Genomic DNA, 27,861 nt, shown 5'->3' on the forward strand with positions numbered 1-27,861 from the left:
GCAAAGAGTTGGACACGAATGGGCGACTGAACAACAAACAAATTCATACTTCTCTTCCTAAAGGTGAGGTCATTCTTGAGTCCTCTGTAGTTTTCTATTGCTAACACAAATGATATTTTTATATTATTTAAAACAATTGTGTAATTCTCCCTGGTATACAGGGACACAATGATGATATATCCTACAACTTTCTGAACTTGTCCCCAGGTAAATTCTGGAACTCCCTCTTTGTTTTATCAATCAGTCAACAGCATTCTGCAAATATGCAGCAGGTGCCTTAATACATGTCCTTGGGGCAGACTATAAACACAGCTAAGCATTTATGGAGCTCTTGGTATATGCTGGGTATATAGTAGTTTTCTTATTTCTCAAAACATCCTAAGATAAATTCTATTATTTAGATGAAGTCAACGAAATAGAATATGTCACTTGCCTGAGATCACACGTTGGTAAATAGATCTTGGGATCTAAATGATTTCCTATCAGTCCAGCTTTAAGATTTATGCAGGTGTGAAAATTTCAATTCCTGAATAACAGTGATTTTCCTCTCCAGTTGGGAGTTTTCAGGATTGGCTGAAATGTCGCTCTGGATCTCAAGTCAGCATCACCTCTGGCTTTTCGATGAGTGCAGGCAAGTAACGGACCTGCTTAAGTCTGTTTTCAACACCACAGTGAAAATGCTGCTTGTTCTATCAGTTTCACAGGCTTTGAAAGAAAAGCAAGAGGATAACAGCAAATTGTGTAAAATGTCATAAAATGTAGATGAAGTGCAAATTGTTCTAAAAATGCAGGTATTGATCCTTACTCTGATTTGGCAGTGTTTATTAACAGTCATCGTGATTTTACCTTCAGTTCATTTCAGAATCAATCCAGCAAATGTTTGATTAGTTACTATAAACCAGTTTCACCACCACCAGATGACACCACCCTTATGGCAGAAATCGAAGAAGAACTAAAGAGCCTCTTGATGAAAGTGAAAGACTGTGAAAAAGTTGGCTTAAAACTAAACATTCAGAAAACTAAGATCATGGCATCCGGTCCCATCACTTCATGGCAAATAGATGGGGAAACAATGGAAATAGTGAGAGACTTTATTTTCTTGGGCTCCAAAATCACTGCAGATGGTGACTGTAGCCATGAAATCAAAAGACGCTTGCTCCTTGGAAGAAAAGCTATGACCAACCTAGACAACATATTAAAAAGCAGAGACATTACTTTGCCAACAAAGTTCTGTCTAGTCAAAGCTATGGTTTTATCAGCAGTCAAGTATGGATGTGAGAGTTGGATTATAAAGAAAGCTGAGTGCTGAAGAATTGATGTTTTTGAACTGTGGTGCTGGAGAGGACTCTTGAGAGTCCCTTGGACTGCAAGGAGATCCAACCAGTCCATCCTAAAGGAAATCAGTCCTGAATATTCATTGAAAGGACTGATGCTAAAGATGAAACTCCAATACTTTGGCCACCTGATGCAAAGAACTGACTCATTGGAAAAGACCCTGATGCTGGGAAAGACTGAAGGCCCGAGGAGAAGGGGATGACAGAAGACGAGATGGTTGGATGATACCACCAACTCAATGGGGATGAGTTTGAACAAGCTCCGGGAGTTGGTGATGGACAGGGAAGCCTGGCGTGCTGAAGTTCATGCGGTCACAAAGAGTTAGACATGACCGAGCAACTGAACTGAACTATAAACCAGTTTCAGTGCTAGTGCTCAGACACTTATTCATATCCAACTCTTTCAGACTCCATGGGCCATATAGCCTGCCAGGCTCCTCTGTCCATAGTATTCTCCCAGCAAGAATACTGGAGTGAGTTGCCATTTTCTCCTCCAGGGGATCTTCCTGACCCAGGGATCAAACCTGTGTGTCCTGCATTGGCAGGTGGATTCTTTATCGATGAGCCACCAGGGAAGCCCCAATCCTAGACACTGGGGAAATAAACATTAATATGTTGTGATGTCCACCTTTAAGGAACTCATAGTCCAACTGGAAAAGAGAGACCACTAACCAGGCGATTATGATATAGTGTGAGCTTCTCTTGATAAGGGATACTCTAATGAAGCATTATGGGAATGCAAATAAAGGACATCTAAACCAGATTCGACTGGGGTAGGGCTAGGTGCTCAGAGAAAGGGGCAGTTGAAGCGAGAAATAGGAGTTAAGTCAGTTGAAGGATTCAGGGAATAGTTTATGCAAAATTTAAGAAACTTTGAGTTGATGTATAATTGGAACACAGAACACACAGGGAAGTGTAACAAATGAGGCTGGATAGACAATCAGGGGCCAGATCACTAAAGACTTTGTATCCATGCTAAGGAGTTAGTGTGCTTTGCTGGAGACCACTTTTAGAAAACTAATGAAGAATTTTAAAGAATGGCATGAATAACTGTGCTCCTTAGATAATTCTCCCCAGTACCAGGGTAGAAAATAGCATAGTTCTGGCTAAGTATGGCCGAATGGAGACCAGTTAGAAAACCTTAAAAATCACATTGGGCTATACGTCATCCAGATGGTAAGACTCTAAGAGAACAGCAGAGGGATTTGAAATTCAAAGGCAGATTCAGTATTTAACAGACACAGTGTATAAACCTGGGTGACCAGGCACTATGGAGAGTGAAGGATACAGAGGCATCAGAGGGACTTCCTGTTTTATTTGCCAGGTCTACTGAATGGGTGATGGAAAGACTACAGGAAGAGATCAAATGTGGCAGAGGATAGCCGATGGGAGCAGACCGATCAGCTGGGTATTTGAACACATTCAGTTAGAATATCATACAGCAAATACTCATGTTGTGTCAGGCACCAAGAGGAACTCCAAAAGAAGCACTAAAACCACAATTCTTTTCCTCTATGGTCTGGTTAAGAATACACATATATGAGGCAATATATGTATATGTATGGCTGATTCACTTTGCTGTATGCACAAACTAACAGGACATCCTAAAGCAGTTATTTTACAATTAAAAAAAGAATATACATATATGAATAAACTATTCATAAAAATAACTGATAAACACTAGGGTCACTTCAACAGTGAGTGGCCAATTTTAACAATGAGTTGTATTTACCACAGTAGTTGTATCCAAGATCATGGGGTAAACCAAAAGACCCTGACAATATTAGTTTGGACATCTGTCTGAATAAAGATAAATCCATTTATGAATATTAAAATGACATTACTTTCTACAATGAGGCTTCAGAGAAAACATTTATTCTGAATATGATTTCACCTTTGTCAAATATGACAAATCCATTGCCTCTCAGAGCAAATGTTAGTCACTCAGTCATGTCCGACTCTTTGGGACCCCATGGACTGTAGTCCACCAGGCTTTTCTGTCCATAGAATTCTCCAGGCAAGAATACTGGGAGAGGGTAGCCATTTCCTTCTCCAGGGGATCTTCCCGGCCCAGGGATCAAACCAAGGCCTCTAGCATTGCAGGCAGATTCTTTACCATCTGAGCTACCAGGGAAGCCCTATCTGAGAGCAAAGAGGTTTTGAAATGTCAATCAACTCATCATCAAATGTTGATGTATCTGCAGAGATTCAATAATATTAGCTCGGTCCAAAATTTTATCCCTTGTCAGTAAACTGATCTGATAACTGCTTTGTAAATTAAGTTCACTATTTAACAGCATGTGTTTGCCAAGATAATACAGAAGAAACAACCAAGAAAATTATTTGTCAAGTCAATGGTATTGTATACCATTTTACCTAAATTAGAAGGATGTGTAATCTGATCCAACAATTCATTCTTTAATCCCTAAGTGATCTCAAAAATAGTGTCAATTTCTTGTGGTGTTGAGCTCCAATAAAGAAATCACAGGGAAACAGAGGGAGTAAAGCATAGAACACAACTTTCATCAAATCTCCCTTAAATCCAAGAGAGAGCTTCCGAGGTGGCTCAGTGGTAAAGAATTCACCTGCCAATGCAGAAGACTCTGGTTTGATCCCTGAGTCAGGAAGATCCCCTGGAGGAGGAAATGGCAATCCACTCTGGTATTCTTAGCTGAAAAATCCCATGGACCAGAGGAGCCTTGTGGGCTACAGTTCATGGGATCAAGAAGAGTCAGACATGACTGAGTGACTAAGCATAGAGCTCTTCAATTCATGACACAGGTGAGTCATGCTACCACTTCAACTTGATCTCCTCTCCTACAGAGTGGGAATTGTGAGGCCTTAATGAAGGCTATGGTTTTTCCAGTGGTCATGTATGGATGTGAGAGTTGGACTGTGAAGAAAGCTGAGCGCCGAAGAATTGATGCTTTTGAACTGTGGTGTTGGAGAAGACTCTTGAGAGTCCCTTGGACTGCAAGGAGATCCAACCAGTCCATCCTGAAGGAGATCAGTCCTGGGTGTTCATTGGAAGGACTGATGCTGAAGCTGAAACGCCAATACTTTGGCCACCTCATGCGAAGAGTTGACTCGTTGGAAAAGACCCTGAGGCTGGGAGTGGTTGGAGGCAGGAGGAGAAGGGGAAGACAGAGGATGAGATGGCTGGGTGGCATCACCGACTCGATGGGCATGAGTTTGAGTAAACTCTGGGAGTTGGTGATTCATGGGGTGGCGAAGAGTCGGACACGACTGAGTGATTGAACTGAACTGAACTGAATGATACACATGAATGTGCTTGAAAAACACTTGGTTTTCAACTAATGTTTAATGACTGAAGCCTCCAAGATATATACTGAACAAAAAAACTATAAAATGAAGAAAATAATATGCTAATAATATGCAATCTTTTTGGCACCATCAAAACTAGCTGTACAAAAACAGAAGTAGGTATCTGACCCGAGCCTGCCCAGGTAAGTCATCTTACCTTCACTGGCAAAGCCAGGAATCAAGGGTGCAGCTAGCGTTTGGGGGTAATAACCTAGCATAATTAATTTTAACTCGAAGGTGGTCATAAAGTCTAAGAATTGGTGAACACACATAACATACGGTATATTAATATTATTTCGTGTACAGGTACGCTCAGCCATGTCCAACTCTTTGTAGCCCGCCAGGCTGCTCTGTCCATGGTATTTTCCAGCAATAATACTGGGGTGGGTTACCATTTCCTCCTCCAGGGGATCTTTCCAAGCCAGGGATTGAATCTGCATCTCCTGCGGTGGCAGGCAGATTCTTTACCACTGAGTCACCTGGGAAGTAATACTACTATATTACTTTACAATACACAATATGTTCTAGGACATATATGTCTATTTCCAGACTTTACAGCCACTCTACATAATCAACACAAAATGCTTTCACTGCAATTAAAAAGTCGAAGTCTCTTCCTGCTTCATAAATCGACGTTCTTTAAACTGCAGTTAAACCTTTGCTTTGCTTTTTATTTCAGGACTGTGGCTGAAGTTCCTCTTTTCCTTACAGACACATGCTGGCAGGTAGGGGGGTAGGGGACATTTTGCTTTCACAATACAATTGCTTGTCTTGTATGTCAGACCTCCAGACGTGGCCCTAAGCCCACGTCCCAGCACTAATGATGGAAATGAGGCTGATCCCCAACAATAAGCAACAAAATGCCACACTGGGAAAACCTGTGACTATCATGCTGGGGTCTGGAAGGGCCTGCCTTTCCCCTGGCAATTCTGCAGGACCCAACAGTCAGGCTTCAAGGAAGACAGAGCCCCTCAATCTTCCTGGAAGCTCATTCAACCTGGGTTCATGCCTGAGGCAGGCCATTCACAACTGGGGTGGAGGCCAACAACCTAGAGGATGCTGGTCCCCCGCTTGGCCTGCCTGACCAGGGCACCCAACAGAGGGGGTGTGGCAGCGCAGGGTGTGGGGGCGGGCACCCTGCTCTGAGAGAATTTTTTCTTGCTTTGTTCATGCTCTTCATCTCTACATATTCCCCAGGGGCAAAGGTGTGCTAGGAGCTGAGTGATACTTCCCCAAAATTCCTATGTTAAAGTCCTAACTCCCAGTGGCCCAGAGCATGACTGTATTTGGAGTTATATGGCCTTTGAAGAGGCAATTAAGTTAAAAATCAGGTCACTAGAGTGGGGCCTAATCTAATCTGAAGAGTGTCCTTATATGAAGAGGAGAGGACACACAGATATCAGGGATCCATGTGCCAGAGGGACAATGACGTGAAGAGGCAGGGAGCCAAGAAGACTCCTCAGAGGAAACCAGCTCTGCTGGCACATTGGTCTTCCAGCCTCAAGAGCTGTGAGGATACACATTTCTGTTGTTCAAGCCATCCAGTCTGCAGTACTCTGTGATGGGAGCCCTAACAGACTAATAATACAGGATGCCTTCCTTCCCCAAAGTCTGCTGCTGCTGCTAAGTCACGTCAGGTGTGTCCAACCCTGTGCAACCCCACAGACGGCAGCCCACCAGGCTCCTCTGTCCCTGGGATTCTCCAGGCAAGAACACTGGAGTGGGCTGCCATTTCCTTTTCCAGTGCATGCATGCATGCTAAGTCCCTAAAGTCAGGCCCACCCAAACTTTATTATGAAGTTAAATATCCAGATAAATATATCCAATATCCCATCATCAGAAGAAAATAAAGCTGGAACCTCCCTCACACTCTCGAATGGAGGCAGGTGGGTCATTGACATCAATGTGTTTTCAAGCCAGCTTTTACACAAGATTTCTAATTATCAGTGTGCTTTCCACACAGCAACCTCCTCCAGCTCGTCAACATCATTTGCACAACTCTTGGTTCAAGAGCCACTTAAGAAATAAATGATTCATGGCAACTGAAAGCACGATAATTTTCTGTGAGGCATGATGGTTGGGTTTCTAGGTTTATGGTGATTAAAAAAAAAATGCTACTCCTTAAACCTCTTGGCTTCTTTTATGGGGAAAAAAAAAAAAAAGGCAAAAAGAAAAAGACCAATGGAGATCAAATCTCTCCTTTGTAATATACACCCCCCTCCCAATTCCAGGACTTAAAATTCTATCTTTAAGAAAGAACATTAAACTTTTCCTCCAGAAAAGCCAGCAAAAATGGACATTTCTGATTCTGTCCCAAGATGGGATGTACTGGATTTGCAAGAAGGACCATGTTCATTCATGAGATGGATTAACCCGCAAAAGATTTCTGAAATTTTGCAGAGCTGTTTTCCCATCTTCACGCAGGCAGCAATGGCTACAAATAAGGGGCAGCCTACTTTGCCAGTCACAACATGCATGAGCAGTGTGACCTTGGGCCAGAGGCTTAATCACATCGAGTCTGTTTCCCAATCTGTAACCCAGGGAGCATACATTCCTTTTACAGAGCTGTTGTAAGAATTACATGGGATAGCCGAGGAAGCAGAGCCCTTAGACATAGTATTTCTCCAAAACCAGGTCCATGGACTCCACACATCAGACACCGGAGGCTTAATGAAGTCTTGGGTCCCACTCTCTGTCACTAGACCAGGTTGGGGTCTGGAAGTCAGCACTCTGAACAAGCATTTTAACAAGTGGATGGAGGCTGGTGATGTCAAAAGGCCACGAGGTGCTGTGAGTCAGGACAGAGGGCAGAGGAAGAGCCCAAGATCAGCAGTCTAGCATCAAGTCAGCAGGCTGCCCGTTCTGCTCCCAGCAGGTCCCCTGGTTCCAGATCCGGACTCCAGCCTGAGGCGCTAGAATCCCTGTTCTGGTTCAGGTTCCCCTTGTGTCCTGCTCTGAAGTGATCTTTCTAAAATACAAACCTGGTCAGGCTGCTCTCTGCCCTTCTCCGACTGCCTGAGTCTGCTCTGGCCAGGCTGGTCTCTGAATTCAGGTCAGCCTTGCCTGTTTTGGTCACATGTAGGCCTAAATGTCACCTCCTCCAGGGTGCCCTCCCTAACTGCCCAGTCACTCCCAGTAACATTAACATGTTTTACTTTCCTAGAACCTAGTACCTGCTGATATTCTCTTGTTTATGTGACTATCTCCTCCCACGAGAAAGTCAGAGTAGGTAGAGCTTGTTTGTTGCTCCATCATGGTGTGCAGAACACAGAAAGAACTCAATAAATGCATACTGAATGGATGAACACGTTAATTAATCATTGGCCTGCAGTGCCAGCCTTGGCAAGGCTCTCACTCTGTATGCAGGAGGCAGAAGAAGTGCATTTTTCCATGCAAGCCAACAAGTGTGGGACAAAGTTTGAATTACACGATATCTGTGCTCAGGGGAAAGTGTTACAGAAATACAATTTCTGGAAACTGATCCTGTTAAAGAAAGCTGGCATTTAAGTCGTTCCTATATCTTTACAGTAGCTCATAAAGTGAAATATTCCTTTTCTTTTCTTTCTTTGCACAGCTGAATTTTCCAAAAATTTCACATGAGACGCCCTTAAAACAGTTAGCTGTGCATCATTAATGCCAAAATCACCTCACTTACAACTTTCTACTTGCCAACACAAATAAAAGTATTGTCACCGTCTTTGGAACAAAATATCCCTTAACAAGGGGAAGCAGTAGGGTCCAGAGGGTATGGTAGGCCCACTCCTGTTGTAACTGTTCTCAGCTCCTTTAGACACCGCGGGACAATGGAGCCTGTCCAAAGGGTCCTGTGTGCTGCTCTCAGAAAATGGACGTGCATTCTGACCACAGCACGTCTACAGAAGAGGCTGGATAAAGAGACTTTTATAAAGAAGCCTATTCGAATGCATTTCTGTCTGACTCTGGGACTCATTAATGTGTAAGGAAAGATTTCCGAGACCCATAGGTGCATTAAGAATAAAAGCAAACTATGAATAGATGACAGCTCCATTTTAGTACTAGCTTCCCCTCTCCCACTAATTCAGAAAAATTACATTCTCTACAATAGTTTTCCAGCAAAGACCCTGCCGCCCACCTTTCTCGTAAAGGAAAGGCAAAGTGAAAGTCTCCACTTGGGAACTTTAATTGGTTCTCCTGTGTGTGTCGTCGTGGGGAGTGAGTTGCAAGTGAACTGGTGGCAGATGAGGGGGGAGGGCGCCCAGCTTCGGTTTACAGAGTTACACAGAGAAAAAAGGAAAACGGTTGGTTGCAAGGCTGGAAGCGAAAGTTCTGAAAGGAAAATCAGGCCCCTGGGTGCCAGCCACATGAGATAAGCACAGGCTTCGCCCCAAATGGTTTCTGTCCCGCTGAGGCTACGGGGCCACCCGGGATTTACTCATGGGAACACGGTTCAAGGGGGGGGAAGTGGTCACACCAGCTGGGCGTGTGCAGCTGCCCCGTATAGACACCCGCACCCCTGAGCTGAAACTCAACATAAACTGGGGGATGTTGCTATTGTTTCGTCTCTTCCTGCCCTTTTTCAAAAAGCATTAGTTTTCAAACTGAAGTATAGTTGATTTACAATGCTGTTAATTTCTTAATTTTTACTATACATCAAAGTGATTTAGTTACACACACACACACACACACACACACACACACACATATATATGTATTTGTGCACGCTAAGTTGCTTTAGTCGTGTCCGAGTCTTTGCAACCCCATGGATTATAGCCCATCAGGCTCCTCTGCCCATAGGATTCTCCAGGCAAGAATACTGGAGTGGGTTGCCATTGCCTTCTCCAGTATGTACATACACACACACACACATACACACACATCCTTTTTAAATACTCTTTTCCATTATGATTTATCACAGGATACTGAACATTGTTCCCTGTGCTATACAGTAGGACCTTGTTGTTCACCCATTCTAAATATAAAAGCCTATAACTGCTCACCCCAACTTCTCCCTCCATTTCCCCCCAACTCCTCCCCCTTGGCAACCAGACTTCCCTGCTGGTCCTTCTAGTGATTCGATGGCTTGTTACCAATAACAATACACAGGTGCTGCCCCTCTACACAGGTGGTTCTCATTGATGGCTACATCACTTGGGGGAGCTTTCCAGCACCAGCCTGGCAAAGCTGCGCCCTCCCCCTGGCACTCCCCCCCCACCACAGTATGGTAATCAGGACTCACAACTACTAGAGGGAGCCCTGGACATCACCAAGTGTTAAACCTCTCCAGGTGCTCAGTCACTCAGTTGTGTCCGATTCTCTGTGACCCCGTGGACTCCTCTGTCCACGGAGATTCTCCAGGCAAGAATTCTGGAGTGGGTTGCCATTCCCTCCTCCAGGGGATCTTCCCAACCCAGGGATCGAACCAGGTCTCCAACACTGCAGGCGAATTCCCCAGGCGATGCTTTTTGCAGCCAGTGTGGAGAACCACGGCTCTAAAAGCAGCTGGAGAGAGGGAGAGAGACACACGAGAGGGATCAGAGGGTCCATTCCAGCAGTAGGGGGCAGCATCCTCACAGCACAAAGAAGGTGGGGGGCATATTTAAACGAGGAAGAAGGTGCAGTGGTAACAAGGTGGGGCCCTTGTGCGCTGTCAGCCCTTTGACAACAGGAAGTGTGGTAACAACAAGCAATGTTTGAAAACTCAAGAAAGGAAGACGCTTGGCACGAGAAGACAAACTTGTCCTGGCAAAACCAAGACAGGACGAGAGGAGCTATTTAAAGCTGGGAGATAAGAGAGAAAACGAATCTTGGGAAGAGGTTGTAAAACCTGTGAGGAAAGTGTTGGCTGAAGCTGGAGAAGGAGGTGTCAACTAAGATGCCCCAGAAAGAAGTCTATGCTAGAAAAGGCGGGGCGTGCACTTTGACTGCCAAACAGTGATGACTCAACAGCTGTACACACGGACGGTTCCCCTTTAGACAGAAATTTTGGTGTCACCCTTGAAGTAATTAAGAACTGTAAAAGGAAAAAAAAAAAAAAAAAGAGGCAGCAAATCACAGCATGTGTGCAAGTGCCCACTAACTTTGGCTTACATTGCTCTTTAAGAACTTAGTACTGCCTTGATGATGTTTTGAGTCTTAGAAAAGCAAAATTCTTGGATGTTTCTATAAATGTGCAGTTTTTCTCTGATGCTAATCCAACACTAAACTCTCCTCTTTTTTTCTCATTTGCAGAAATGGATTCCCTTGTTTATAAATGGGTCCCACAGCCTAGAGTACAATTCTAAGTAACACCACGGTAAGGGCATGCTTGCTCACATGCCACAAAAGCAAGTGTACATGTTGATCAAAATACTCAGTGCTCATTCTACAGCTCCCTAGGAGAAGGCCAGCTGAAACCCACTGCCATCTCAGCTACAATTTCACCACTGGAATCTGGAAATTAACAGAGATGTGAAATTTATGATTAAAAGACTAACAAGGTTTGCTAAATGCCATTAGGCAAATATATAAGATGATTATGCAGGATTTTAAGCATTCTGGAATAAGTCTGAAATATCTTGCCTTGATGAGTGTTCTCCTTCTAAGCTGTGATCCCAGTAAAGACCCTTATGTCATTTTCTTCATGTCTATCTTTCTTAAATTCTAAATATCTTTACTTCAAGAGAACTGACTTTTCTCTTTTCCTTTAGCTGTTCAGTCCCACAGCCCACAATTTTGTGACAGGCGTGAAGGTTACCAAGCATGAGTCTGGGGTTACTGCAATGATGTCTACCATTGTTACCTTTTGATTTTCTTCAAGGCCATCTTTTCTGACCCTTAAAAGCTATCTTCATCATCTGGGGCCCTGGGCCGGGGGCGGGGGGGGGGGGGTGGAGGGGGGATGGGCTAGATGAACATGGCTATAATCCAGGCCTAAAGCAAGGAGGTGAAACCACAGACATAAGAGAATGTGGGTCTGGCTGGCCATAACACATCCATACCTGGCCCTCATTCACCAAAACTGAACAGCTAATCTGGCATTTTGTCAAGTCTGATGGGAAGTTAATGATGTGAAAGAAAGACAAGTATACCCATGGCTAAGCTGTATGAAGCACGTATGTGGCAGAGGAGATGTTGGGGGCGGGGCTGAAGGAGGATGGGACAATTATTTTTGAATGTAATATCCTGGACAGGTTCATAAACCTTTAGCCACAATTTTAAAATGCAAAATTTTGTGAAAACAGAGTGTCTTTGTTATTTTGCTACCAAATGAATTTGTTCCAAACCCTGACCTGAGCTGACAAGTCTTTTTCTGTCCAACTAAATGAGAATATTCATCTACTTTGCTGGAGAAATGACTGTGTCTCCCGTATGCCACGGGAGTATTACCTAACCTACAGGATGCAAACTGCATTCCCTCTCTGAAAGCTGGATGGATTCTAAAAGACATTTGGCCCCAGAGTGTTGGGCTAAAGAACTGCTGACCTGCATACAACTCCCCAGACAGGTGAGTTCTCCACATGTAAGCCTTGCATTGTTTTCCCACATCATGCAAGGGTTTACCAGACCTCAGTTTTTTAATGATTTCTACAATATTATTTTAGTAGACACATTTACAGGGAACTAAACAGAGCAAAGCTAAGAAACAGGCATACCATGTACGATTTCAAACATGCTGTCTTAAACACACGCGCTCATCTTTTCCTCTGTCACCTTTTTCACTGTATCAGTCTGGGAGTTCTGACACCGAGCATACCCAGTCTGTGCTACAGCAGGTGTATTATGCAGGCAGTATGAAAAGCAGAAACATGATGCTGATTTTCAAAAAGAAGCTATCAAACTATGTTTTAATGTTTGTAAGAATTTTTAATTCTTTTAAAATTTTATGCAAAAAATTAATATTCCAGGGCATGCCTGGTGGTGCAGTGGATAGGAATCCACCTGCCAATGCAGGGGACATGGGTTTGATCCCTGGTCCAGGAAGATCCCAAAAGCCGTGGACCAATTAAGCCTGTGTGCTACAACTACTGAAGCCTGCGTGCCGCAACAGAGACCTGGCGCAACCAAAAGAAAACACATTAAAAAAATAAATTTCAAAAATTAATATTCCAAATAACATGTCCATAGATTTGCCTCTTAGCAAATGGAGACAGAAAGTGAGACAGAAAAGAGAAAAAAGACATAAAGATTAGCTCTTGCCTGGGACTGGCAGTGAGAATGCAGAATGAACACAAAGGGGCGCAAGGGATGTTTCTGGGGTGATGGAAAAGCCCTAAAACTAAACTGTGATGGAAGTCCCGTAACTTTCAGTTTTCTACAAATCTATGAATTGTACACTTAAAATGGGAGAGTTTTATGTCATGGAAATTATACCTCAATGAAGAAGTGGAAAAACTAACCCTAAATGTTGGAAGTAACACTGTTTATGTCCACACCTCCTCTTTTGTCCTGATGTTTTAAATTAACACCAGTTCAAACAGGGGAAGAAGGATGCAGTAAATGAGATCCATTCCTGATCGTTAAGGGAAAAGGAGAAATTTTGCTCCCAAATGACTAATTTTACATCCAGACAGAGGAGATGAGTTCTTCTAGATATTCCCCCACATGTAGCAAATGAAATCAAAATTATTTCAAGTTTAACATGCCATGTGTACCTCTTCTAACTACCGTACATCACATCAAACGGTAGTATTTTGTTTACCACTCATCCTGCAAAGACGGCGGAAACTCCTGAGGACGATGTCATGGTCTTCCCCACATTTTCAGGACCTAGCAGGTGTTCAGTATATGAGTTTATTGAATGGAAGGATCTCTTCATCAGAACCACTGAACACACTTCCATTTGCTTGAACAATATAAAGCAAATTAGAAAGACATTCCCTACTTTCTAGACCAGGGTTTCCCAACCACAGCACTGTTGACATATTGGCCCCGATAATTCTTCCCTGTGGAGGAAGGCTGTTTGGTTCACGGTGGGATGTATAATAGCATCCGTGGCTTCTACTTGTTTATTAGATGCCAGCAGTAGGCCCAGCATCCCCCTCCCGGCCCCCCAACCCCCACCCTCACCCAACAGCTGTGACAACCAAAATGTCCTCTGGGTGGCAAAGTCACCCTTCCTTGAGAACCACAGCTTTAAACAGAAAGAGTATAATGAAGATCAAATCAAACTGTTGTGTTCACGTTTCAGCAGTGCTTTTCATGTTATCACTTCCTAAAGCCAGTGAGAACATCAAAAGGAAAATGAATGTGACTAGCAAATGATAATTCTCTGACCACGGGCCTTGGCATTTTATGGGGAGAAGAAAAGTTCTTTTTAATTTCCTTATAACTGTGAAGATGCAAAAGGCTTGTTCTGATCCAAGGCTGACAGTTTTCAGGATATGTGGAGCTAGAAAAATCCATATGAGAAGGGTCCAAATGTCAAATGGCCTATGGCTATAAAACAGTATAAAAGCAGCATGCTCTTTGCCAGCACTGGGCTGTTTATTATGAACTGTGGCTAGGGGAACAATTTTGAAAATGCTATTGAATATTTATTAAAAGAAAAGATCTACAATAATGCAGGTCCTGACCAGCTGCTATTAGTAAACCACTCAACCAGTTGGAAAGGTTAAGAACTGTGGTGGCAAAAACCATTAAGTGCAAGTTTGATCCTTTGGCATTTTCTTTTTTCTCAACCACCATAGTGTTTAGCAATCCTCTTCCATACACCCTGGCATAAGATCTGAAAAGCTGTTATGCATATTGTATGCTTTAAATGAGTCCCTGAACATGTCAGTTTCGACTCTTACTTTGGAGATATTGGGAATTTCATGCTGATGTTAGAAGCTTAAGATGTATATTTTGGGCAAAATGACTATAATATAGCACAGCAAAGAAAAAGTTATCTTATATTACTTGACTGTGTTTTGTTATCAAGATTCATAATACTTTACTGCAAAGCATTATTTTTTATTTAGGAAAACAGAGAAATACACTCCTAACCTCAACACTAACAATTTAGGCCCTACAAATGACATCGTTGGTTTCAGCCACTTCTGGATTTAGCAGTCTATCGCGTATGAGAAAAGGTTATAGCAGACAGTTTACCTGTCAATTCCTAATATCTGAAAAGGAAGCATATCTTTTAAGATTATGTTTGTAAAAATATTTGTATCTCTGCATGTCTATTGGCAAACATAAGTAGGTTTAGGATTCTGAAACATTAAGCATATAATTCCTCAATCTGCTAAGAGAAAGAGCATACACAATACACAAAAAGCCCTCTATTCAAACAAGCTGTGACTGTATACATAACTATGGCATTCAAATTAGATTACTAATTTAGACATGTTCTATTATGTCAAGTAGACACTAACATAAAAAAAATGTCAGAATAAAATTCAACAGGAAGAAAAACGAGGTAAGGAAAATTTAATTACTCTCTTCAGAAAATGAAAACTCCTAGTACATAGTATTAAAATACATACTTATGGAAAGATTAGTGGGAATGCAGCTTAATTACTCATCTTGGTGGTGAGTAATAAACACAGTATTGGCAAATCACCTCTACAGGATACTACCTCTGTGCCCTGGATTATCATATTTGCATTTGGATGAAACTGGGACACATGAGGCATGAAATGGCCAAACTAAGTTTCATTTTACCTCGTTTGAATTTCCTCACATATTATTATAAAATGCACTAAAATCACACATAAAATACAATGTTATTTGATATTATTATTTAAATTCTCATATGCCTATATTGTAATTTCTCAACTGCAATGGACTAAGTCTACTATAACAACACCATGTATAGTGATAATTACTAGAACTAATATAGTTGCCTAACATTTTTATAAAACTTTAAAAAAATTTATAAGTGTATGGTGATTTTAAGAAATCAGCACTAATAATAAAAGATCAACCCACCAAGTGCCACAAATGCATAAACGCTTTTGGATTCAATTTTTTTCCACTAAAGCTAAAATGTAAAATTGGCACCATGAAGCTTGAAATTGAGATTTAAAGATAAGCACTAGTACCAGCATTTTGCTACTTGCTAGAAATTGCTTTCATCTGAAAATTGCTATTTAGTAAGGCCCACAGATATTTTTTATGAAATAAATGTAGCATCATAAACTTTTCAAACAGCTGTAAGACTCCATGAACATTTCATGATTCTAAACATTTCTATATACTAATAGTTAATATCTGCCTTACCAGTAGCAAAATTAGGTAAATTTCAGAATATCTGAAGCTAAAATACAAGTTGTAAAACTAAAATAAGCCCTTTCGATTTATCCTGCATAATTTTACACTGCTTAAGAAAAAGACAAATGTTTTAATGCTTTGGCATTAAAAGGGGAACATGATAGCTGCTTTGGCAAGATAAAGCAAGCTACATCACTTAATGCATTTGGAGAATTCAGGAATGATATTCTAAAAGGAAAACCAATAGTTTAAACTTAATTTGACTAAATCATACCACACACACACACACTTCTCACCTACAAAGGCCATTGTAACAATTGAAAAACAAATTTCCATTATACCAGAGAGCAAGTTTAACTACAACAATTTTACAGTTTAAAATGTTGAATGCTTTTCTTTTTAAATTTAGATGCTTTTTAAAAGATTTTTAAGATACTGAAAGAAAAAGATGTTTGTCTCTAAAAAAAGCTTTCCCCCAGTCGGACTTGATTGCATACATTTGCATAAAGAATCTGTGGTTCATCAAATATAAAGACTGCAGTCAATATAGCTTCCACTACTGGTGCTTTGAGCAGACTAATGATAAAAAAAACACTCTTAAATTTTTTTTTAAAGTAGCTACCCCCTAATTTTTCTTTAGTAGCTAGTCATGAAGACACAGGCAACATAATGGAATGGCAAGAAGCCAGAATTTGAAGTCAGAATGCTTTATTTGGGGTCCTAGGAGCTCTACCATTAACTAGCTATGTTATCTCCACACAGTCACCTCAGTTCCCTCATCTCTGAAATGGGAATAATTCCATCTTTAGGTCAAAATGAAAGGAGCAAGGACTGATATGCATGATTTTAACTAAAACACATGGTAATTATTTTCATCATCCCCCCAATACAGCAGCTTGTCTATGACTTAATGTTGCCTGTCTCTTATAAGACAAGTGAAAATTACAGGAAACTGTACCTAATATATCTCAAATAATCCAGTGAGCCAAAAGGCTCATTAATAACTCTAGCAAGATTGGTTCAAAGGTTCAACCCTCCAAAGATGCTGCAGCCATGAGAAAAGCTTATTTTTGTAAACCACCAAATAATGGGTCATCATCACTGTCCCTTTCGGCGTGCTCATTCATGGGCACAACAAGATGTGCCTGTTATGAAAACCAAGAATTTTGTGCCAAGAAAGTAATTCTTTCATTCTTCCCACTTTCCCAAGTGCCCGTGTCCTGCTGTCAATGAAGGAGAAAAATGAATGAAAAGGGAAAACAAGAAATGACACTTCTATGCTATAAGCAGCTTGAGATCAAGGATTGTGCTTTATTCATGATTTTATTTATTTCTTTCCTTGACCCCACTCCCTGTCCCTTTTCCACACAGTAGATTCTTAATACTTCTTCACAAGCCTTGAAAGCTATATGAGACATAGTCACTGTCCTGTGTGTGGTTACAAGCGCGTTAACAGTCAGACTGTTCCTCTGCTCTCTGCCTTTGCTTGGTACTTCACTCCTTTTGTCACTTGGCTCCCATTCCATCAAGCACCTCATTCCACTTTGCCTCTGGCTTCTGCCACTTTGTGTCCAAGCACTTGTCGATAACTTCCCTCACTTAATCATACTATTCCCCCATCTCCTTTCCCTCTGCCTACCACCTTGGCCTTCCGGTTCCTTGGAAAAGCTATGACAAACCTAGACAGTGTATTAAAAAGCAGAGACTACTTTGCTGACAAAGGTCCGTCTAGTCAAAGCTATGGTTTTTAAAGTAGTCATGTATGGATGTGAGAGTTGGACCATAAAGACGGCTGAACTTTGAAGAATTGATGCTTTTGAACTGTGGTGTTGGAGAAGACTCTTAAGAGTCCCTTGGACTGCAAGGAGATCAAGTCAGTCAATCCTAAAGGAAATCCATCCTAAATATTCATTGGAAGGACTGATGCTGAAGCTGAAGCTCCAATACTTTGGCCACCTGATGTGAAGAGCTGACTCATTAGAAAAGACCCTGATGCTGGGAAAGACTGAAGGCAGGAGGAGAAGGGAACGACGGAGGATGAGATGGTTGGATGGCATCACTGACTCAATGGACGTGAGTTTGAGCAAGCTCCGGGAGATACTGAAGGACAGGGAAGCTTGGCGTGCTGCAGTCCATGGGGTTGCAAAGAGTCAAATACGACTGAGCAACTGAACAATGACAACAATGCACCTTCTCAGTCAGATTACAACCTCAACAACAACTCCAAATACACAGAAGACTTGCAAACCTGTATCTCCAGCTCAGCCTCTGTCTTAAATTCCAGAACCACAAGCCTGTGCAACTGTGAATAGAATCCCAAGCCCTGAATGTTGCCCTGGTTCCCTGTATCATTACACAAATCCACACCTGAATGCATTCTCTCTCCCTACAAACAACATCATTCTTTGTATTCACTATCATGACTTTTGTATTCACTATCAAGAACAACTCTGTCCTTTCAGTCATCCAAGCCAGAGCTCTGGGAGTCATCCCTAAAGTCACCATCCCTTCCTGCTTCTCTTCTCCTTCTCTGTCCCTCCCCCACCTCCCCATCAGTCCAAGTTCAGACCTTAAATCCATACTAGGATTCAACAGCTTTTGCACACAACTGCTCTTTTCCACACAGCCATCCTCACATCCCATCCATTCTCTACAACACACCAGACTGATCCCTGTAAAAGAACGGCCTGAAATGCTCAAATTCATCTGGACCCAATACGCCCTACAAGACCCTTTCCAAAGTGGCTCCAGCCTCCACTCTCCATTTCCAGCCCCACCTACTGCCCCTCACGTGCACCTGCCGCAGGGAAAAACCAGCTGTCTCACAGACACACCACACTCTTCCATGCCTTCACTGCACCCTTCTCCCTGGTCTCTCTCCTCAGAAAGATTTTTGCCATCCCACTCCTATCCTCAGCTGCCCGGTCCCTTCCAACTCACTCTTTCAGACTCAGACCCTGCCCTATTCCCTAGGGGTAAGTCACCTCTTTGGAGTCAGGTACCCCTAACAGAGCCCAGCATCTTTTATGCACTGGTTAAAACTGGAGTTAAGCATCATTTCCCCTCCCAAGACGGAGAGTTTTGAGAGATGTGAAAGGAATCCTCTTACGTCTGAGGTTTCATTATCTAACACTATGCCTTGTATATCAATATTTATCTGGTGAATGCATAAATGAGTAAAAACCAGTCCAATTAAGTTTGACTCAAACACTGCCAAGCTGCTAGCGGCTGATTATGTGTGAATGAGAGGCTCACAGCTCTTTTTAGAAGGGGTCACGGAAAATACCATAAAGCCACTCTGGCTGCAATTCCCAAGTGTTGAATACAGAAGTCGTGGTGTTCCCCTGTGTGGCCATGTTACAGATTGGCTCTTTTACAGTTTTTTTTTTTTTAATTGTCTTGTATGGTTTTATTGCCTGTGATCTATAACATGCACTGCTTCAACATTAAAGTCTCCCAAAAGCTTCAGCAAGTTCAACCACACAGGGGTGATGGAAAAAATGAGTATGGGTCAGGGTGAAAGGCCAGAGTGAGTGGAAGCAACATTAACAGCAATGACTGAGTCACAAATACCTCGAGACCTGAACCTTAACAACCCATCTGAATGCCCTTTATTCCTTAGGGAACAAATTCACAGGAGAGCTTCCACATGCAACCCTGGAGCTCCCTTAAGACCGAAATGACAGATGTAGCAGTGTTGACTAGTCACAGCTTTTGGTCCTTTTAGAAAATCAACTGAAGTTGATCACTTACAAATGAACACTAGAACACATGATACAGGGACTGGGTCCCATGAAATTAAAACAAAGCACAAAGCTACTGTTGGTCAAATAAAACACTTAAAAAAAAAAACTTGCCTACTCCATGAGGTTCATAGGGTTTCAAGTGCTCTGTAGTTTAGCACGCATGCACCCGAAACAGGCCAAGTTTCCCTGTTCTCTACCATAAAACCCACACTGAGAAAATTGAACTTTTCTTAAATTTTTAATCACTCACAGACTTGGAAATTATACAGTCCTATAAAACCAAGAAGGGGGAGTAGGTTAGACATTAACATACCAAATATTATAACAATGACAACAACAAATATAATAACTCAAAACCCAAGGGATATGAAGAACTTTTTAAGGGATTTTTAATTTTTTAATTGATTTTTAAAATTGTTTTATTTGGGGAATAAAGTGCTCCTTACAAAAGGGTCACTGAAAATTACAGACACTCTGCAACAAATATTGGCTCCAGTGTGAAATCGTGAGAAAATAGAGGAGGTGCCACTCACAGTAAAGGGTTTTGAAAATATTAGACATTGGTTTTAAATTCAGCCCTTTCCCTCTGTACTTCGAGTGCAGTTAGAGAGACTAGGATGCAGACACAGAAGATGTGACACAATGTTCATTTTCTGAGACAACATGTTTGTACCTTGTGAGACATACATGTTCATTTACTTAAAAACCATAGTCTCACTGTGATACATGACATCACTACAGTAATGTTCACTGCTGATTAAATCAATTTTGATTCACTTTTTTAGAAATCACCTGAGAAAATCTCAGATTGTTCTTTTTTGAATGAGAATGACGCAACTCCGTGACATCAAACACAGATAAAGTTTGCAAGCTTCTTCACTGCATCCCGTTATCAGTGGATGGCTATATGCTTCCTATTTCACAATGCTAACATATGGGTCTCTTTTCTGAGATCATTGAGTGAACTAAGCTTTAAACTCCTCCTCCACAAAGATCTAGAAGATTGTGGGCACAGACCTTCAACCATCCCTTCAGTTCTATCCCAGGGTCACTATGGGGATGGAGTGAGACTGAATAGGATTATTTCGAGAAGCACAACACAAGACATCTATGCAACAAAGCTGGATGATAATGAAGGCTCCCAAATTACACAGTAGAACACTAGGCCTCATAGACTCCTGGACTCCACTCCTGGGCCAGAAACTCACTAATGTGCTCTTAGACAAGTGCTCTGATCTTTCTGCTTGTGCAAAAAAAACGATAACAAAGTAACCACATAAGGTCACTGTGGGGATTCACGTAAATCGAGTATGTAGTTCCTAGTAGGGCAGCCAGCACACATGAAGGGTTCTGTGTTAGTTATTTGTTCCATCCAGTAAGGATGTGGCAGACAAATCATGGAGCTGTCTGTCCCCACAATCACCCCCACCCTCAAATTCAGCAGCATCCCAGCCTTGAGGGGCTGTCTCTACCGTGTTGCACATGCACTGCTTGTTTGGAGGACTGCTATCACCTTCCACGTGTTTCTCCCAGATGTCTGAGGCAAGAGCTTTAGAAGTACAATCAGCCCCCAACTCCCCAAGCCTACAGGGAAGATAATTCAAAACAGGAGAGATGACTGGGGAAGAGTAAATGGTCTTCATTCATTTTATTCATACCATAATTAGCCTGCATTTCTGGTACTTATATCTTCTGACAGCTGGATGTTGGAAGAAAGTTGTCTGGAAACAGAGATGGTCACAGATAAGCCAACAAACAGTTAACAAGAAATAACACTATGCAAATTCTAAAGAATTAGTTGAAAGTAACTTCTGGCCCCAAGTTGAGTCACAGAAGTGACTGAGGAAGACTTTTACTATCAAATCACCCAGAGCAGAGGAACATTTGAAATGTAAAAGCACTTAAAAGAGTAAAGGGAATATTTGTGCTCTGGCAGGAGGGCTAAAACTGAAGAAAAGAAAGTATTTCAGAGAGATGAAGAAAGCCTCAGCTGATGGCAAGGACCCTTTCTGACACCCTCCAGGAACCTTGCACCCACGGACTTTTAAATTTTTTAATTGAGATATAATTAACATGCAAAATCATGTTAATTTCAGGCATACAACATAATGAATCAACATTTGTATATATTGCAAAATGGTCGAGATGAGTCTAGTTAACATCCATCACCACACATAGTTAAAAATAATCTCATATGAGAACTTTTAAAATATACTCTTAGCAACCTTCAAATAGGCAATACAGTATTATTAACCTTAATCACCATGCTGTACAGAGAATTTTTTATTTAAAAAAGCCAAGGCAGAATATCTGTCTTGAAGCACCTTTCAGTGGCAGGATACCAGGTTTAATTAAATATTAAATAAGTCTGTAAACTGCCTGTGGCCTATGTGCCCTTGATAGCAATTACATTTTAATATCTAGAAAATGAGTTAATATTTACCAAGGGCCAGAAAACTATGTAGATCTGGATGATACTCTAAGGAAGCCACAGGAAAAAAAGTACCTTTTCAATCATTCTCAACTTCTGGAAGTCAAGTAAGATGCTCAACAGGCTGTGGACCAGAGTTTTAATGAAGTGCAGTCCACCAGTCCATGGGCAATTGGTTCTAGAACCCTCGAGGATACCAAAATCAGTGGATGCTCAAGTTCTTTATATAAAATAGCATTATATCTGCATATAACCTTAAAGTACATTCTCTCACACACTTCATCTCTAGAGCTCTTATAACACTTAATATAATGTTTAAATGCCATGTTAACATTAAATATGTAAATGCTATATAAATAGCTGCTGGAGCAAAGTAAGTTCAAGTTTTGCCTCTTGGAACTTTCTGGAATTTTAAAAATATATTTTCAACACTTGGTCAGTTGAATCTACAGATGTGGAACCTATGGATACGGAAGGCTGACTGGGCAGCTCACACATGACCCCTGAAACTGCTTCCGACCACACTGTATTAAGGCCCAGAGGAAGCATGCTTATTTAACATGAAATATAAATTATTGCCATTTCTGAACAAACAGTACAATATGCAGCAAAGTGTACACTCTCTCTCTCTCTCTGCCCCAGGAGTACTCTCCAGCCAGGACTGAACTCATGCTCACAGATGACGCCAATTGCAGATGAATGACCTGCTTGCGGTGGTTCGCTAGGCCGTGCGGATCCCGCAGCTTCATCTGCTGGCAGCAGACAAACCCAGGAGGGGCGGCCTCCAGCAGGAACCGTCACACACCACTCTCTTTCTCTCAATTCTCTGAATATATGAGCAGGAAAGGAAAAAGCAATGGAATCCACTTCAAACCAAAGCATAAAACCCATTTCACCTGCTGGTGTCTCTATCATGTGCTAAGGTAGACAAGCCTTTTAACAATAATTATGAGAATAATAACAGCTCCCAGTCAAGGAGAACTATGTTGTGAGTTAAGCACTCTGCATACTTCACAGCTAAATGTAAATTTCCTCATCTGTAAGTGAAAGATAAGAACAGTACCTATTTTATGTTATTATGCAGATTTGAGGAGAAGAGAAGAAAAAAGCATTCTGGAAGTTGAGGCAGCAGGGCCAAAAAGGATAGGGTTTGAAAGAGACAGACATGGGTTAAAAGCCCAAATGCGATTTCTATGGTTTGATCTTGCTGAGTTCCAGTTTCCTCTTCTCCAAAGTGGAGATGAAGCCACCACCTTGAAAAGGAATCGAAAGAGACGATAGGTCAAATACCAGCTGGTGTCTACATTACCAGGAGGTGTTCAATAAACGCTTATACCCTGTATCCTGTGATACATGCGAACAGCTTCTGTTAACCTCTGTCGGCAGTCGTTCAATCACTCAATGTCAAGAGTACCCACAGAAGCACTTCCTTTAGTAACAATCATACTTTTACCCAGTTTAATAAGTCGGACACTGTTTTAACAGCTTTACATCTATGAACTCATTTAATCATCATTACAATCCAGGGAGGCGGGTACTGTAATCCCCATCTTACAGACAAATACACTGAGGCGCAGAGTTCAGGTAACACGCCCAGGCTCAGACAGACGGTACCTGAGTCAGCAGCACGTCGCCATAGTCTGTCCTCCCAACCTTGATGTGACAGCCTATACGGAGGTCAATCTGTTCCAGCTTCTATACTTGGATGTATATCTTGAGATAAGCAATGGATGTTCTCACCAACTACAATGTGTTGAATAACTTATCAACTTCTGAAATAACATTTTGTGTATTTTCTTAGAATTCCTTAAAATACTATGATTTTAAATGAGATGCCTTTTAAATGAGATGCCTACAACTAGTTCATCTTGTTCCATGTGCCAGAATACTATAAATAAATGTGCTTCTTTTTCTAAGGAGCACCTAAAGAAATCTCACATTAAACCACAATCCTGAGTTTTGTCCAAATCAAAAGAAGATAAATTGGGGCAGTCTGAATGTTATTTGTTTTACTAAACTAATGACTTCCATACCAAAAAAATCTGAATATTCTCCTTATCTCTAATATTCATGTCTTCACAGTCATTGCAGTACTGTATGGTATTTCAAACTATCCTTTTACAAATTTAATCAACTCAAATATTAAACATCAATGATGATAATCTATTTCTCTGCTTAAGAGGAATCTCTGGGGGAACAGATGAGAGAGAAAGGTTAAAGAATTCTGGAATTCTATCCATCAAAGTAGGACAGGGCAGCTACCTATAAATCATGCTCTTTGTTTATTAAGATAATTAAGCCTAACAGTACACTTAACTTTCAGACTCAACAATTGTCTGGCATGAACAATTTCCACTTTTCTAAAACAAAGGGGTTGTATTCAAAGGTGTCCTCTGCAAGCTCCCTGCACAATGCATGCTATTTTAAAACATGATTTATGTGTCTAATTCCTGGAGCTGCCTTGAAAAATATACTGGGTTTTTCCTCTCATGCACCCTATTAGGAGAAGACACTCATCTGAAGAGTGCACTCTGTTTCAGACTGCAGGGCGCTATATCATGTCAGCATTTTCATTAAATACGTTCAAGCTGGACCTTAAACAAATGGAATGGAGAACCACAGCTGCAGCCACTGCAGACAGACTTATCCGGCAGGGAGGCTTACATAAGAGGTGCAGGACAGTCAGGGTGAAACCCAAGTGTCATCATCTGAACACGACTGCTTTGAGATTTGCTCACATTCTTTACATAAATGGAATCACACAACACTGAGCGGATTTCTCATTTTATTTGCCCTATAGCACAAAACTGTAGGTTGACATATTAAGTTGTTTTCCCCTAAAGGATTGGGCTCTAATTAGGGAAACGTTGGGAACTTCTGCCTAGAGGGAAAGTGGGATGCGCGGGAAGCCTGGAGGCCAGAGAAAGAATGATATAGCCTCCATCCCTGAAGACCTAGCGCATCCAGGAATATTACTGGAGTCACTTCCCTGAGGACCTGGGACGGAGGTGACAAGACCCCCCTACCTCCTGTGCGCGCGCGCGCACACACACACACAACACATATACAGTCAAGGAGCTCGGAATGAGCAATCAGCAGCAGGCGAAATGCCCTCGGAGCACCTGTCCTCTCACAGCACATTTCCAACTGGCACGTTCAGCAGAGACTGGAGCCAGCCCGCCCGGGACTGCCTCTCCCGGCGTGCCCTGTCCGCGGCTTCGCTTTCTCAACTCCCCAAGCTGGAGCCCCGCTAACAAAAGGTGCTTCCCACGACGTGAAGATAATAAAAACGAACCTCTCCTTCCCGCGGCGCCACCCTCCAACTTTATAAACTACAGTCAACTTACTGGAATGCAGGCGACAGGGAGCCTTCAAGGGGGACAGCTCTCCGGCTGCGCAGAGCCCCGCTGGCCCCGCACTGACCCGGCTGCGGCGGCGGCGGGTGCGGGGCGAGGCGCTGCCGTTCTGCACCAGCCGCCTGGCTCCGCGGTGCCCGGAGCCCGGCAATCGCCGGGGCGCACCTCCTGGCGGCTGCGGCGACGACGAAAGCTACACGGGTCCGCGTGGTCCCGAGCGCTGCAGCAGCCGCCCGCCCCGGAGTGCGGCGCTCCGAGCCCCTGGTGCGTGTCTCCGGCTCCGAGGGAATTGCGGCTCTACAAGAAAGGCAGCCGGGGAAAAGCCGAGGCGCTGCTGCCAGGAGCGCCGCCAGCCCGCTCCCAAGCAGTCGGTCACATCGGGGGCGCGCCGGGAAGCGAGCAGGCGAGCAGGCACCGCAGCTTGCACTCGCAGCCGCGCCGCGGAGAATGACAAGCTCCGAGGCGGTGCAGCCGTGCGGGGCGCGAGGTGCCACTGCGCATGAGCCCGGCTGGCTGCGGCACGTCACGGGGGGGCGGGACGAGGAGTGGGGGGGGGGCGGGACGAGGACGGGGGGGGCGGGACGAGGACGGGGGGGGGCGGGACGAGGACGGGGGGGGAACGGGACGAGGAGTGGGGGGGGCGGGACGAGGAGGGGGGGGGCGGGACGAGGACGGGGCGGGGGGAACGGGACGAAGAGTGGGGGGGGGGCGGGACGAGGAGGGGGGGGCGGGACGAGGAGTGGGGGGGGGGGGCGGGACGAGGAGTGGAGGGAGGGGGCGGGACGAGGAGGGGCGGGGAGGGGGTGAGCCGGGCGGGGCCGGGTGGGAGCGAGACGCCCAGCTACCCCGCGGGAAGGTACAGGAAGTCAGCCGCCTGGGGTTTTGTGAACCTAAAGCTGTTGTGGTTGAACTTGTTTGTCTCCAGAGTCCATTGTCCCTTAAAAACTACTGTTTACCCTAAGTGATCCTTTAAGGCTCTGGGCAAACCTGCAAAAGTCAGTTTAACTCATGTTATGGTTTAACCTTAAAGAGCTGGGATTTAGGGGACAATGTACCTTGGCTGTACATTAAAATAACTTACTGAGCTAATAGGAGCCCTTTTGCCCCGGCCACACCCCAGTATCCAGAATAGAACGTACATGAGAATCTCTGGATGGGGCCCAGCTATTATTAGGCTGTAAAGCTTCCCAGTTGAGATCGAGGTACAGTAGAGCTTCTTAAACCTTTAATGTGTGATAGAATCTTTTGGAGATTTTCTTAAAGTGCAGGTTCTTATTCAGTGAGTTTGGGCACTGTGGGAAGGTTCTTCATTTCTAACAAGCACTCTTGATGTCAGTGCTGCAGGTCTGGACCACCCCATCTTTGCTACTCAAGTGCGGTCTAGAATCTAGAGCAGAGTTTTCCTTCTGCATGAGAATCACTTTTGTAGCTATCTGAAAATATCTCCAGGCCTTATCTTCAGTGGTTATGGCTCAGCCCCGGGCAAAGGTGGGACCTTGGAATTTCATTCCTAAGGAGCACTCTGATGAGTCCGATATAGGTGGTGTTTGAACCAAACTTCAGATTATTAGACCAGCAATTAGGAGTTGGGAATAGACCTTTGAAGTGGGAAGCACCAAGCCTGGTGTTGAACTCAGGACATCCAAGTCCAAGTCTGAATCCCAAGTCCGAGTTCAGCTCCAAGCCCAACTCCCACTGAAGCTTTATCTGATTAGTCCAAATTTTCTGTAATTATTATGCATTACTTTACTTAGGGAAAATATATAAATCACGTTACATACACAACACACATGCTGTATTCCTTGCACATATCATTTGTGTGTGTGTGAGTGTATGTGTGTCCGACTATTTGCAACACCATGGACATAGAATTTTCCAAGCAAGAATACTGGAGTGGGTTGCCATTTCCTACTCCAGGGGATCTTCCTGACCCAGGGATCGGACCCACATCTCATGTGTCCCCTGCATTGGCAGATGGGATCTTTATCAACTGTGCCACCTGGGAAGCTTACACATATAATTAATGGAGGCTTAAATATGGCCTGGGAAGAAGGTTTATTAGGAGGGGAGGTGTGGGTGTAGAGAGCAAAGTTATGGAGTAAGAAATGTTAGATGGCTTGTTTCATAGTGCACATAGAGGAAAGGATACATGGGAAGAAGCAAACCTTGGACTCAACCTAGGTCCTGGAAAAGTGACTTGGAGAAGACTTAGTCTCCTGGACCAAGGACCAGACTTGGTCTCCTGATCGGTACCATCAGGTGAAGCTCAGTGTTCCAAAACATATGAATGTATGACAAGTCGTGTACATTACCTCACTGAAATATCACAATGGTCTTGTTAATTGAATATAAAAAAAGATTTATGCTCATTTTACTAATTTTAAAAAATTGCCTTGCTCACACAATGGAACTTGAATGAGACTACAGATCTGAGTGTTAGATGCAGCTTCTATAATCTAAGAAAAACAAGTAAGCTCTTATAAGGAAAAAGATTTCTGTTTATTATTCACATCTGA

General features: G+C 42.9%; 1 protein-coding gene across 3 annotated transcripts in view; it reads right to left on the reverse strand.

The window, feature by feature from the left end:
- Nucleotides 1–25,458, reverse strand: part of PAG1 (phosphoprotein membrane anchor with glycosphingolipid microdomains 1) — a 161,556-nt gene extending 136,098 nt beyond the window's left edge. For all 3 annotated transcript variants that reach the window (XM_043879128.1, XM_043879129.1, XM_043879130.1), the window contains exon 1: nucleotides 25,337–25,458. The gene's annotated coding sequence lies outside the window, so the exon portion shown is untranslated. The remainder of the gene's footprint in view (nucleotides 1–25,336) is intronic.
- Between the last annotated feature and the right edge of the window lie 2,403 nt (nucleotides 25,459–27,861).

The sequence above is a fragment of the Cervus elaphus genome, chromosome 21 (assembly GCF_910594005.1).
Source record: "Cervus elaphus chromosome 21, mCerEla1.1, whole genome shotgun sequence".
Classification (NCBI taxonomy): Eukaryota; Metazoa; Chordata; class Mammalia; order Artiodactyla; family Cervidae; genus Cervus; species Cervus elaphus.